Source organism: Marmota flaviventris, chromosome 15 (assembly GCF_047511675.1).
Source record: "Marmota flaviventris isolate mMarFla1 chromosome 15, mMarFla1.hap1, whole genome shotgun sequence".
Taxonomy (NCBI): domain Eukaryota; kingdom Metazoa; phylum Chordata; class Mammalia; order Rodentia; family Sciuridae; genus Marmota; species Marmota flaviventris.
In genome coordinates, this window is record NC_092512.1 from 71,450,311 (window position 1) to 71,463,130 (window position 12,820).

General features: G+C 36.0%; 1 protein-coding gene and 1 non-coding gene across 2 annotated transcripts in view; both read left to right on the forward strand.

Annotated features, from left to right (window-relative positions):
- Window positions 1–12,820, forward strand: part of Prex2 (phosphatidylinositol-3,4,5-trisphosphate dependent Rac exchange factor 2) — a 284,195-nt gene that overhangs the window by 230,254 nt on the left and 41,121 nt on the right. The window lies entirely within an intron of this gene.
- Window positions 1,292–1,365, forward strand: Trnaa-ugc (transfer RNA alanine (anticodon UGC)). The gene has a single exon. It is a non-coding gene; the product is annotated as a tRNA-Ala (tRNA).

Sequence of the window (12,820 nt, forward strand, 5' to 3'; positions counted from 1 at the left end):
TGTTGTATCCAAAAAATTTCCAGGCTATTTGAAGGGTACAGATGCTGACTCTGTTGGAGACCTCTCCAGCATATTTATCAGTGTAGCCAAGGTTCATAAATTTCACGTGAGACAAGATCAGATGAAGTTGTAGTGGCACTTTGAGAGCAACATCTCTTTTTTATTTGAAAAGTACTATAATTCTATTAAACCTTTCCACCATTACTTTACCAAGAGTGAAATACAGCTGTATATACATTTATGCATGTAGTCATATTTAATTCACCTCGACTGTACTTATTTGAATTCAGACTAATTCATTTGCCCTTGAAGGATTTTAACTATAACTATTTTACTTTTACCTTAAAGCAATTTTAATGCAATTTTTAGATAAGGGCAGAACATGAGATTAGAATTCCTTAACTATGAGTTTTCACGTTTTTGTGAAGAGTCCTGCACTGTGATAATATTCGTAAGGATGAATAGATATACTGGCTGACAAGCAGAAGCAGATAAAATGGTCTTCATTTTTCAAGGATCCTTTGAAAGAAATCATCTCTATCTGGATACTAAGAAAACCTATTGTTTTCTGTCCCTAAGCTAGGAAATGCTACTGTTTTCACCAAAGCACAGGAAAGATGAAAGTACTTCGTGCTCAGAATTTCCTTTGGAATAAATGAGAACTGGAAGTGTCAAAGAAAACCTAAGGATACCCCAAAGAATCAGTTAGGGAAATATACTCTGTGAGAAAAAAATTTTCAGTGCTTATAGAAGCAAGATTGATTTTTATTTTTAACTCTGCTGACTTCTCTATCTGATCACAAGGACAATCAGCCTTAAAAATATATTCAAGGCAACTTAGTCAAGCTTCCTGGGTGAATTTGTTTTTCCTACTGCTTTTGTTCAGTTCCTTTTGTGGACATTTCAGACTTCTTTTATTTTGTGGATGTGCCGTGGAAGGTGAATAAATGGTTATAAATAATCCTTTCAAAGCTTTAACCTTATATCAGTAAGGAAATTTAGCTTGGATCCAGAGCTTCTCATACAGAACACATGATTCCAACCTGGAAGAAATTAATATGGATATATTCTTTATTTCTTGTGCATTTAGAGTTTGGTTAAGGAAGTCAAGACCTAATCTGACATGATGAAGATTTGGGCCTAGTTTTTCTTCTGTTAGGTACAGGGTCTCTGGTCTAATTCGTAGGTCCTTGTTCCACTTCGAGTTGAGTTTTGTGCAAGGTGAGAGATAGTGGTTTAATTTCATTTTGCTGCAAATAGATTTCCAGTTTTCCTAGCACCATTTGTTGGGGCTGGAGATATAGCTCAGTTGGTAGAGTGCTTGTCTTGCATACAAGGCCCTGGGTTCAATCCCCAGCACCAGCATAAAAAATAAATAAATAAATAAACCCTAGCACCATTTGTTGAAGAGGCTATGTGTGTTTTCGACACCTTTGTCTAGTACAAGATAACTGTATTTATGTGGGGTTGTTTCTGTGTCTTCTATTCTATTGAAACTTGTGATTTGTGAGAAGAAAATAGAACTTGATTTGTTAAATCAATTGCCTATTGAGATAGACTGCCCAACTTTACCTGAGGGCAAGGTTCTATTCGTATATAGACTCAAGTTTGTGAAATTCTGTCATTTAGGAAGAAAATCAAACAAAAGTGTTGCTTGGTTTTTGGTAAATTTGGCCAGAATAACTCATTTCAGTTGCCTTGGCCAACTCTTAATCATTTTTCTGGCACCTCAGAATTCACTTCCATGAGGTCTTTCCACCCTGTCCATATGAGTCTTTTTCTTTCTATTCCCTTATGTGTCTGTCTCTATGACACCATTTATCACATCATGTTGTATGTTCATTTTATGTGTTTCTCCTTTTCACCTAGCCTTCCTTCTCTCTCTCTCTCTCTCTCTCTCTCTTTCCCCATTGCTAGCAAAATATCTACTAATAGATAAGTGAATACAAATGCCCAGAAGTTAGGGTAACCAGACCAGGAGATAAGATGCAAACAGTGGTAGGTCCCTGACTAACATCATGATAACTTCAGCAGACTACCTGGGTGAATTTGTTTTTGGAGAATAGTCTGGACTCTATCAATGTCCCTTGGGTCTTCCTAGTCACTCCCATCCTGCTGTGGGAACTCTTCCTTATGACTCATCAGTATTTATTGTGCTCTTAAATGGAAGTACAGGCATGCACATAGCATTGAGGATACAGAGATGATTCAGAATCTAGAAGGAAAAGAAGAGTAAATGAAATGAACAGGCTATTTTGAAATACTCCAGTGAACACTGACAGAGATAGCAGGATAGGCTAGAGAGCATGGAAAAAAGAGTACTAGAAAAAGACTGGGAAGTTTAGGGGTTGGGGGGTAGTTCCAAAAGATGATGCTAGTGGAGGAGCTAGGCCTGTTTTAACAGGAGATAAGCACTGTTTCACTGGGTGGAACAGTATGCTCAGGCTCTGTAGGACAGTGAAGCAGGAGGGGTGTGCAGGAACAGACTATGAAGACCTCAGATGCCAGCTAAGGAGCTTAGGCTTAAACCTGTGAGTGAAGCAATTTGCTTTTGAGTTCTAAGCAGTCGGGGGTAAGAGGGATAATGTTACCATGGAGGACAAATAAGGGGTGAAGAAGATAATGGATGAACAAATCCCTTGCTAATCTCAAGGAATCGTGTTTTCAATAGATCTAATCCGCACATTCATGGCATTTCTCAGGAGCCAAGTGAGAGAGATGGGGTGGGGGGGAACACCTAGAAATATACTTAGTAGACCAAATGACATTTAGGTCATGGTGGCAGGGATAGCAGAAATATGAAAATCTGCAATTATATAAACAAGAAGAAACAGTATAATGATGTGAAATTGGCCACTGCTTTATTCTACTAGAGGATGTTCATCAAACTTGTATTCCAGTCCCCATTTCTCTGTTGCCTAGCTCTGTGCCTGGGGCAAGTTCTTAGTATCTCCAACCCTGTTTCCTTCTTTGTCTTTGGGAGTTAATTGTGCTTTATAGACTGTTCGGAGTGTTAGCTGAGAAGAAGTATGTTTAGTCCTCAATATTTACCTAATAAATAGAACAGCTGATCACAGAGATTTGTATCTGAAGATGGGTTTCCGAGGATTCCTGCAGAGCCACTTAATTGGAAAGCAAAATTAGTATCAAGAGTTTCTCCAAGATGCTTGGTGTGGGGGCAACTAGCCTCTCTGTTCAGTGGGAAGAACGTAGAAGAAATTTGCATAAATGCTATGCAAAATGGAGCGGGAGGAGCTTGTTTGTGCATGGAGATACTTCTGAGAATAATGCAGATAACTGCATTTGAAATCACGCCCGAAAGCTACACAAGGATAGGTGATGTGGGAAACTATTTATCAGAATGTACAGCTCCAGCTGTGCTTCTAGTCCCAGATTTAGCTCAGATAGGAAGTAGGTTTGCCCAAATCTACCGTAAACAACTTTGTTCTCCCTCCAGAGAACATGCCCATCTGGTGCATGCCAGAATGCAAGATCCCTGAGGGAAGGAACTTTATACTCTTGCTCACTGCTATATTCTAAATATTGAATATTTCTTTGTGCCTAGATTGATACATAAAAATACTTATTGAAGTAATTCAATAAAAATATTAAGAACATGTCCTTATGAATAGAAATTCTTTCTTTTATAACTCTTAGGTTCCTGTTGAATGCCATGAAGCTTTCAGGAAAGTAAGGCAGATTTTGCAGTAGTTTATCAACAGTAAGGGCAAGGCATATTTTTTAAAGCATCACATCATTTACCTCTTCACTTCTATCTAATACAACCTGGCAGAGTCTATGATAAATAAAGGATAAGGCTGTCTCTCTCCTTTCCCCACCAGCCTTTCTGTCTTATCTTCTCCTCCTCCATTTTCTGATTTTACCTACCATTTTTCTCTTTCATTCAACTAAGTTCATATCTACTCAGTTAATCTCCCAATTTTTTTTTCAATGCTTTCCCTCTCTCCATGGAATTCAGCAGCTTTACACAGACTTAAAGTTTGCGATCTAAATGGCATACTCTTTTTCTCACCTGTAAGACTCTACTCATGCCTTAAAGACTCTTCTTTCCCTTGGCTTAGTAATACCTCCTTGTCCTAATGTGCTCAATAATGTGCTTTTCTAGCACTCTGCTAAACCTTTCTAGTTGACCCCACTGGATTGCAATTACCATTTTGCTTTCTCAGTCAATAACTGTTAGGTCCTTTGCAAATAAATATTGTCTTATTTTCACATTGTTATCCCCAGCATTTGTTTATGAACAAATATATGAATACAGAAATCTGGAATTTAGAGATATTTGAGTTCCTACAAAACATAAGTAACTAACTAAATAAATAAATAAGGGTGACCTAGGAGAATGTTCAGAGTGACAACTGAGTGGCAAGGCAGAACCTAGGAAAACAGATGCTTAAGGGGTGGTAGGCAGTGAAGAGTAGTCTAGGAGAGGAGGCAGAAAAGGGAGAGCAAGAAAAATATGTGAAAATAAGCAAAGTGCCTGGTCAGTTTGTAAAGGCTAAGAGAATAAAGAATTTGAAGAAAGAATGGGCACCATTTCTAAGAATAGATTCAGAAAGTAATGTTTGGAAAATGTCCACTGAATTTTGGTTAATGCACAGTCGTGAGCATCATTGGAGAGGATGGCTCTAGTGGTGTGGCAGGAGCACCCTGGTTATAGTCAACAGAGCATGGGTTGAAGGATTGGAAGTAGCATTGGCCAGTTTGGCTTCCCTGGGATGGATTTTTGTTGGAAGAGGAGAAGTTATTGGACAAGATCTAGAAGGGGCATGGAGTCAGTGAACTTGGTCGAACTCCCAGTTCTTTGCAGGAACGACTCAGTATTGCAGGAGGTTGTCCTTTGTTAATAATGGTTGATTTTTCATTCTGTCCTTAAATTGTTTACTCTTGTTGAAATTCAGAACTTCTTATTGAGAAACTCCTCTGTTGGACAGTTTTCTAGGTGTTGAGTACATGGTGTTAAATATGAGAGAATCCCAGTCCTCATTCAGATTATCTTTAATTCCAATTTATTGAATTTGTACCTTTGATGTCTTTGCTTATCTGAGGAGTGAAGTTACCAAAAGAGTTCTGAGGAGGGGGCTTCATTTAATTAATGGACTTATTTTGAAATATTTTCTATGTCTCTAAATTCTTCTAGTAACATCTTTCTCTTGTCTACATATCTATAATTCTAGTCCAATTATATTTTCCCTGTTGTTCCCTCAGAAAATAATAACTGATAAATAATGACTCTACATTATTTTTCAGATGAGTCTCATTCTAGAATTGTTGACCTTAATATCTTCAAAGATGGTGACAATTTCACGCTGCTTCAGCCAATTTTAATTAAGCTCCTTGAAAGTTTAAGACAGGGCAAAGACCTGGATTATCTTTTCCAGCCAATTATCTTTTTTTTGCCTACTGTAAATTCATTTCATAAGAGAAATAGTGAATGTGTGTATATGTTTTGTGATGGAGAAAATTTATGTTACTTGACAGTTTTTTTTGACCAAATAGCTAGCTACCATTTATGAGGGACAATTTTCAGTACTTTTTGAAACAGACTCTTACTTGAAAGGAGATGCATTCGCCTAGGAATTGGTTGAAAGCTGACTTTCATGAATGTATTTTAGAATTAATTATTCACTTATTTATTCAAACAAAATATGTTGAACACTCACTGTGTTCCTGGCATTCTGAAGTGATAGGTAACTTCAAGGTGCTGATAGTATAATGGGGAGAGAAACGTGAACAAATCCCACAGATATAAAACTGGAGATAATGAAGTTAGGAGAGATAGAGGGTGCTGGGGTATATGGAAAAGCCGGTGACTAAAGATTAACTAGAAAGCTTGAGAAAGGAAGTAATGCTGAAAATGGGTCTTGGATAATGAATAATAACTAGGATTGAAGCCAGGTGCAGTGGCACATACCAGGAATCCCAGCGGCTCAGGAAGCTGAGGCAGGAGGATCATGAGTTCAAAGTCAGCCTTAGCAAAAGCAGGGTACTAAGCAACTCAGTGAGACCCTGTCTCTAAATAAAATACAAAATAGGGCTGGAGATGTGGCTCAGTGGTTGAGTGCCTCTGAATTTAATTCCTGGTAATACTACTTACTACTACTAGTACTACTACTAATAAATACAACAACTAGCATTGAATGACTTACTATATGTAAGGGTTCTATATTTAAGAACCTTGAATTTGGCCAAATAAATGATAACTCATCTTTGTATAGATTCTGGTGCAGAGTATACAAGCTAAGAATTAAGATACACAAAATGCTTGGTGTTATAGAAGATAACCATATTTATTTTCATCTCTTCATCTTTAGAACGGAAAAATAATTTTGCTGTATCATTTGCTAGAGTCATTTATAGGTAGAACAGTGCTGACATAGGTTGCTAGAGAATTTTTCCTCTTGATTATAGTTGTCACTCTCTGAAGTAGAGGTTGTCAAACATCCTTGCTCACTAATGTTAAGTTCTGATGATTGTTTAAGTATTAGGTTTCAATGCTAATTGAGTCGCAGCCTAATACTTGTAAGACTAAGAATTTCTCTTGCATCAACAACAACAAAAAAAACCTTTTAAAAATATTTGTAAGGATTATTTAGCCATCTTTATAATTAAAAATTTTAATGTATTTCTTTTCCTCTTTCAGGTAGGTATATTTAGTTGCTTTATAGTATGGTAACTCCAACTTTTATATACCCTAGCTCCCGTAAAATAAAAGTCCAATTCAGTTCATTACTACATCAAATATTAGATATATGGCATGTGTCAGAAGAGTTTTGTGCCCATGAAAAGTATATAATTTAGCTGTTGGATGTGGTGGCACATGCTTGTAATCTCAGGGGCTTGGGAGGATCACAAGTTTAAAGCCAGCTCGCTAACTTTGTGAGGCCCTGTCTCCAAAAAAAAATTTTTTAAATAGGTCTGGGGATGTGGCTCAGTGGTTAAAATCATCCCTGAGTTCAGTCCTTGGTCCAACAACAACATAAAAGTACATAATTTAGCACAAGCAACAAAATGAGTTCAACCTAGAATAATAGGATGAGATAATTTATTTCAGTAGAGTTCTCAAGATTTCATATTTGAGCTGGGCTTAATAGTATCAGTAGAATTTTGCCAAGCAGAAGAAGGTGAGAGGGAATTCCAAGCAAGAGAGAACAATATGCAAAACGGTGGGGAAGCTTATAATTCGTGGATGGTGTGTTGTGGGGGCAGGGCATGAGCAAGGCAGAGCACAGTCCTGAGACATGGGATGGAAAATCTATTGGTAGATCATTAGGAAAACCTTCTAAGGCCTGGCTTTATTTCACATTTTGGGTACTGGGGATTAAACCCAGGGTTGCCTAACCACTGAACCACATTTGTAGCTCTTCTTATTTTTTTTCTTTTAAATTTTGAGACAGAGTCTCACTAAATTGTTGATGGTCTTGCTAAGTTGCTGAGGCTGGTCTTGAATTTGCCTTCCTCATGCCTCAGCCTCCTGAATTTCTGGGGTTACAGGCATGCTCCACCATGTTCCGTCTAAATGATTTTAAAGTAAAGCAATAAATTGGTTATCTTTGTACTTTATGTAGGTAATCCTAAAAACAGACGGTATTTTAGTTACAGAAGGTATACAGAGAAAGAAGTGATAGAAAAGGAACAGACCCATCACTGCTACTACTAATATGTTATTATTATTCTAATGTTATTGTAAAATAATATTATAACAATATAATAATATTATCAATAGTGTCTTTGTAAGACTTTTATGATTTTAAACCTAAATAGTTAGCTTGTTATTTTCAAATCAAAGATTACCTTGAAACATAATTATTAAATTAAATAGTTATATAAAAAATAAAATGCCACGGACTTTAATATTCTTCCTGGGTATGATGAGGTGTGTTTCATACAGTATACATTGTTTAGAAAGGCTTTCTTACTTTAAAGGATTTGTTTCTTTTTCTCTCCATTTCCATAGAGATTGTGTTCCATAATCACAGAGCATTGTTTTGTCATTGGAAAATAAGTACATATGAGTGTTTTAGCATAGATGATATCTGTGGTAATAGGTACATATAGTGGGTACAGGAAAAAGGAGCGTCCACCTTAGCAGATTCATGAAAGGAAGAGCAAAGATCAATGTGGAATAAGAGGATGTTTGTAAAGCAGAGAATGGGATTTCAATCCAGTCAGGTCACTCACCGTAGGAGCTCAAGACAGAGACTGAAATGAGATTATTGACCATAGTATGGAGTAATGCATATCTCCACTGTGTCTGACACAATAATTACATTTTCAGAACACAAAAGAAGTTGGAGAATGCTATCTATCCATCATCTATATGAAAGGTTTTCTCTCTGGTCACACCTGTGGCCTTTCTTGTTAACTTTGTAGCATTTTTTTTCCCCAACATGGAACACTCAAGATTTGGAAATGAAGCTGAAAATGGATATTGGCAGTAAAACCTTTATGACAGACAAATCGAAGATAGTCCTAAGTACAGATTTTCTGTTCATGTAAGTTTACCAAGACTAATGCTTAGGGGCACGAAAAATGGATGGAATGGAGGTGCAAATTAACATTCTCCCACTTTTCCACTCAGCCTGTATTTTTTTTTTTTTTTACTGTGTGTGGCCATAAATTGAACCTGTCTAGTGATTTTCGTTTATACAAGAGAACAGTGGTGTTTCACGAGATGTCCTATAGTTTATTTATTTTTCTAATTTAAGTGTCATGATAGTCAAAAGCAGTTCTACAGTAATACCCATGAGACACCCAGTCACACCTGTGCTCAACTGCATTATAAGGACTTACCTGATCCTGTGAACAGTATGCATGATTGACCAAATGCCATTACAGTTCTTTTTGAAATGCAGAGTAATCACTAAAATCCAAAATACTTGTAAAATAAACAGAAACAACCTGGTAACAGTTTAGAATATTTTTTATAGGATACAGTATTAGGAGATATATATTCTTCTGACTAAGTGAAAAATTTCTGGAAATGATCATAAGTATAGAAACGATCTTATAAGCAATGATCTAGAGAAGAAGCAAGAATATAGCAAAGATCTAGGCTGAAAACTGTACTTCCTTTTTATTTATAAAATATCAGAGACTCTTTTGCCTTAATCTTCTCTCTTAGAAATTGTATAGCCTCTAAGCTGCCCAGAGAAAGGGCGGGGGAAAGTTTGCCAAATGAGAAGGTTGGTCATTGATGTGACTTTTGGTTCTCTCCCATGACAAAATAATTTGCTTTAAATATTTCAGATGAATCTGCTTCATTGTCTCCCATTATGTGAAAAACTGATTAAAATTGATCATCCCATTCCTGGAACATGAGCCTGACCCTGTTGAACTAGATGCTATTTACCTTTTTAAGGAAGCTGTTTCCTGTTAAATTAGTACATAAACGTGCATAACTCTGTGTAAATTAATCTCAATGTGCCACAAACTTTGTTTGTTTTGTTTTGTTTTTCTCTCATGGCAAGTGTCATTATATTATATTACTAGGGTCTTGGTATTAAATGATTCTTTCCCCTTCTAGGATCTCAGGCAGCTCAAATTTCCTAAATTTTCAATTTTATGAGTTAGTATTTCTTCCTGTCCAATTCTTTATTGTAGCTCTTAGCTAAGCCTGCATTTTTATAGCCCTTCTTCACTACTTAACAAATGAACTATAGGTTTTTAGTTTGCTATTTTATTTTCTCAGAACATGTATCCAGTCTTCTCCAGAGTTTTCTCTCCTTCCCTTCCCTGAACCCACTCTTTATTCCAGTTGGCTTCATCCATTCTATGTGTGCTGAGCGGTTCATGGTGTTGCCTTTACTTAAAATGTCCCTTTCCTATTTGACTGTCAGAATCCTAATCCAGCCATCCAAGTCCAACTCTTACACCTTATTCATGTGCCCTCCTTCTATATGCCCAGCAACTCTTGGCACCTTTTAATTTACCTGCTATTATCTGCTTTCCATTAAAAATGCATGGGTACTTGTCTTTGCTATTAGATGGTAGGAAAAACAAGACAAGGTTCATTTAATTGTCATTATTTAACATGAATATGTTTATAACACTCCTTACTAAAACACATGATATTATCACCTCCTTCGTTGGTATTTTATTCTATGAGAACTAAATGAAAAATAGTATCATAATATATTTGTTTGAAGTGGCAGAGTTAATTTACAAACTTGTGACAGGGAAGCCTGATGTACATCAGTCTGAAAGGAAACCTACCATTCAGCCTGGGTAAAATAGCAGCACACATTCAAAATGGCCTTAATAAGGTTTTCTGTATTCAGACAAAGGACAATGACTTCATTCTTACTAACCTCAGAAGCATAATAAACTACTGTCAGTTCTGGCTTTAATCCAATTTTTCCATTAACTTTTCCCATAAAATTTGATTAAGGGCATTGCAAGACTTTTGTAATTAAGGATAGTGCATTATGAATTTATTTCTTGTCCATGGTTTGTCATAGTCTAAATGATAATTGAAATTCTGTGAATACCTGTAAACCTTCTGGCTGGTAAAATATTTGGCTGAACAACCTTTGTTCTGATGAAAATACCCCAAATTAATTTCATCCTTGAGTCCAAATTCTTACTTTAACAAATAATAGAATTTAAAAAATGTGTTGGTTATTATTGCATGGGAGTGTTGAAGTGGCTATTACTCCTTATTATCTTCTCTGGACTTTATCAGTACTTTGGTATACTTTATAAAATTTTATTAATATTTGTTAATTAATAATTATTAATGCGATTTCCATAATCATGGATTGGTAATTGTTAATAATTTGTAATGTGCTTCCATTATTATGGATTAACAAAGATTTACCACGGGCACAAATATGGATGTCAGTGTTTTCAACTCTAAACCTGTAGTAAGCCTTTATCTTCTAAGAATTTTTTTTTTTTAAAGAGAGAGAGAGAATTTTTTTTTAATATTTATTTTTTAGTTTTCGGTGGACACAACATCTTTATTTTATTTTTATGTGGTGCTGAGGATCGAACCCAGCACCCGCGCATGCCAGGCAAGCACGCTACCGCCTGAGCCACATCCCCAGCCCTAAGAATTTTTTTAATTGTACAGATATATCATTAGCTGGTTTTTGTATTTCAGTTTTGTTATGTAGCATTTAAGATGTAATTGTTTCTTAATAAAGTTTTACTTGATATGGGCTACATTTCCAACCTATAAAAGTTATTTATCTAACTTATTTTCTTTTCATCAAATATGGACTTTTTCTTTAAAGATTTTGCTCCATTAAATGTTTGAAGATTTTTGTCAAGTCTGTTGTAAGTGAATAATAGCAGAATCAGATCATCCTCATCTAAACTGCTCTTAACTGTCTAAATCAGCGACAACTTTGTGGGGTTTTTGTTATTGTTGTTGTTTGTTTTATTTTTAAAGAAACATCTCTTTCAGAAAGAAGAAAGAGTGTGCCTAGTGGTGGTGGCAAATTTCTGTAGCAATGCTCTCCTTAGGTGGCACTAGTGATCCATGGGCTTCTTTCATAGAATGTTTTTCTCCCCAGATGATTCAAAGTTTAGAAGACCCGAAGTTTCTACAATTAATGCAATGAGCTCTTTAAATGAGTCTTTTTTCCTTTGACCTAAAAATATTTTTTTCTATTTAGACCTAAACTTCTATTTATGCACTTATCATGTAATAATCTAGATTTCAAATATCTAACTTAAGTTTCATTTTTTAACCTTTATTTTTTAAATATTGAGATGGTCTCAGGAGAAAGCAGAAAGAAAGTCTTTGGCTTTATATTCCTAACTATGTCTAAAAATCCTCCTAGACTAATTTCCCCCTTTGTGCACTTGAATAATGGTGCTATTGAATGAGTCCTATTTGTTAATCACGGGACTGAGCATCTCATATGTACTAATTTAATCTTCAATAATGTGCCTTATATATGTTAGACAATTTCAAAATCCATTTTTAAAATGAGGAAAATCATGTGTGGTCATCCTTGATAAAATATGAAGACAGAAGTTAAAGTCACAGCTGAACTCAAAAACAATTATTATCTCTGTGGCCAAGGAATGGAATTGAAATTCAAGAGACGAATTATAGGCTGGGCTGAGGCCTCTGGCCTTCTGGGCTTTGTAGAAGGACAGAGCAGGCCAGGACAGCTTCTTCCAGATAATGGGAGATCAGTGTTACCTTATACTGTGTGGAAGTCCAGAGCTAGCCTTGCTATTTGAAACCAGGGCATATAGCACTTGTCTGGGTCTAAGTGAAGGATGAAGTCTGCTGCCTCCTACTGTTTGAGACTGCCATTACTATGGTGCTCAGGGTTTAAGATGCCAGGAGTTGGCCAACAGGGCACTAACTAGGAACTGAACCAGACACTCACTGGTTAGTGATGGGGCTGTTAATAATCTGGATGTCAACACAATGTCATACTCAAACCACTGAGGCAAAGAGGTTACAGATGTATGATTCTGGGCACCAAATGGATACCAAAACCATTTTCAAGAGAAGGATGGCACTAGAGCCAATAATAGAACTGTATAAAAAAAATCTAAATAAAAATAAATGAAAGAAATTCTCATTTCAAGGGAACTTACAAACTGTGATTCCAAAGCACATGGAGAAACCTGACAGTAAGAAAGACAGCCAAAAAAACTGACCATTTATAATAAATACATCCTAGAAGAATTTGATAAATTGAAACAGCCTGGCAGAGTATATTATGGATGCTTAAAATGTAAACAAGGGAATGCCATCCATGAAGAAAGGCTGAAAGTCTTAAAACAAACAAAAATCAGTTATCTAATTATAGTTTACTTAGAAGTATTTCTTGAG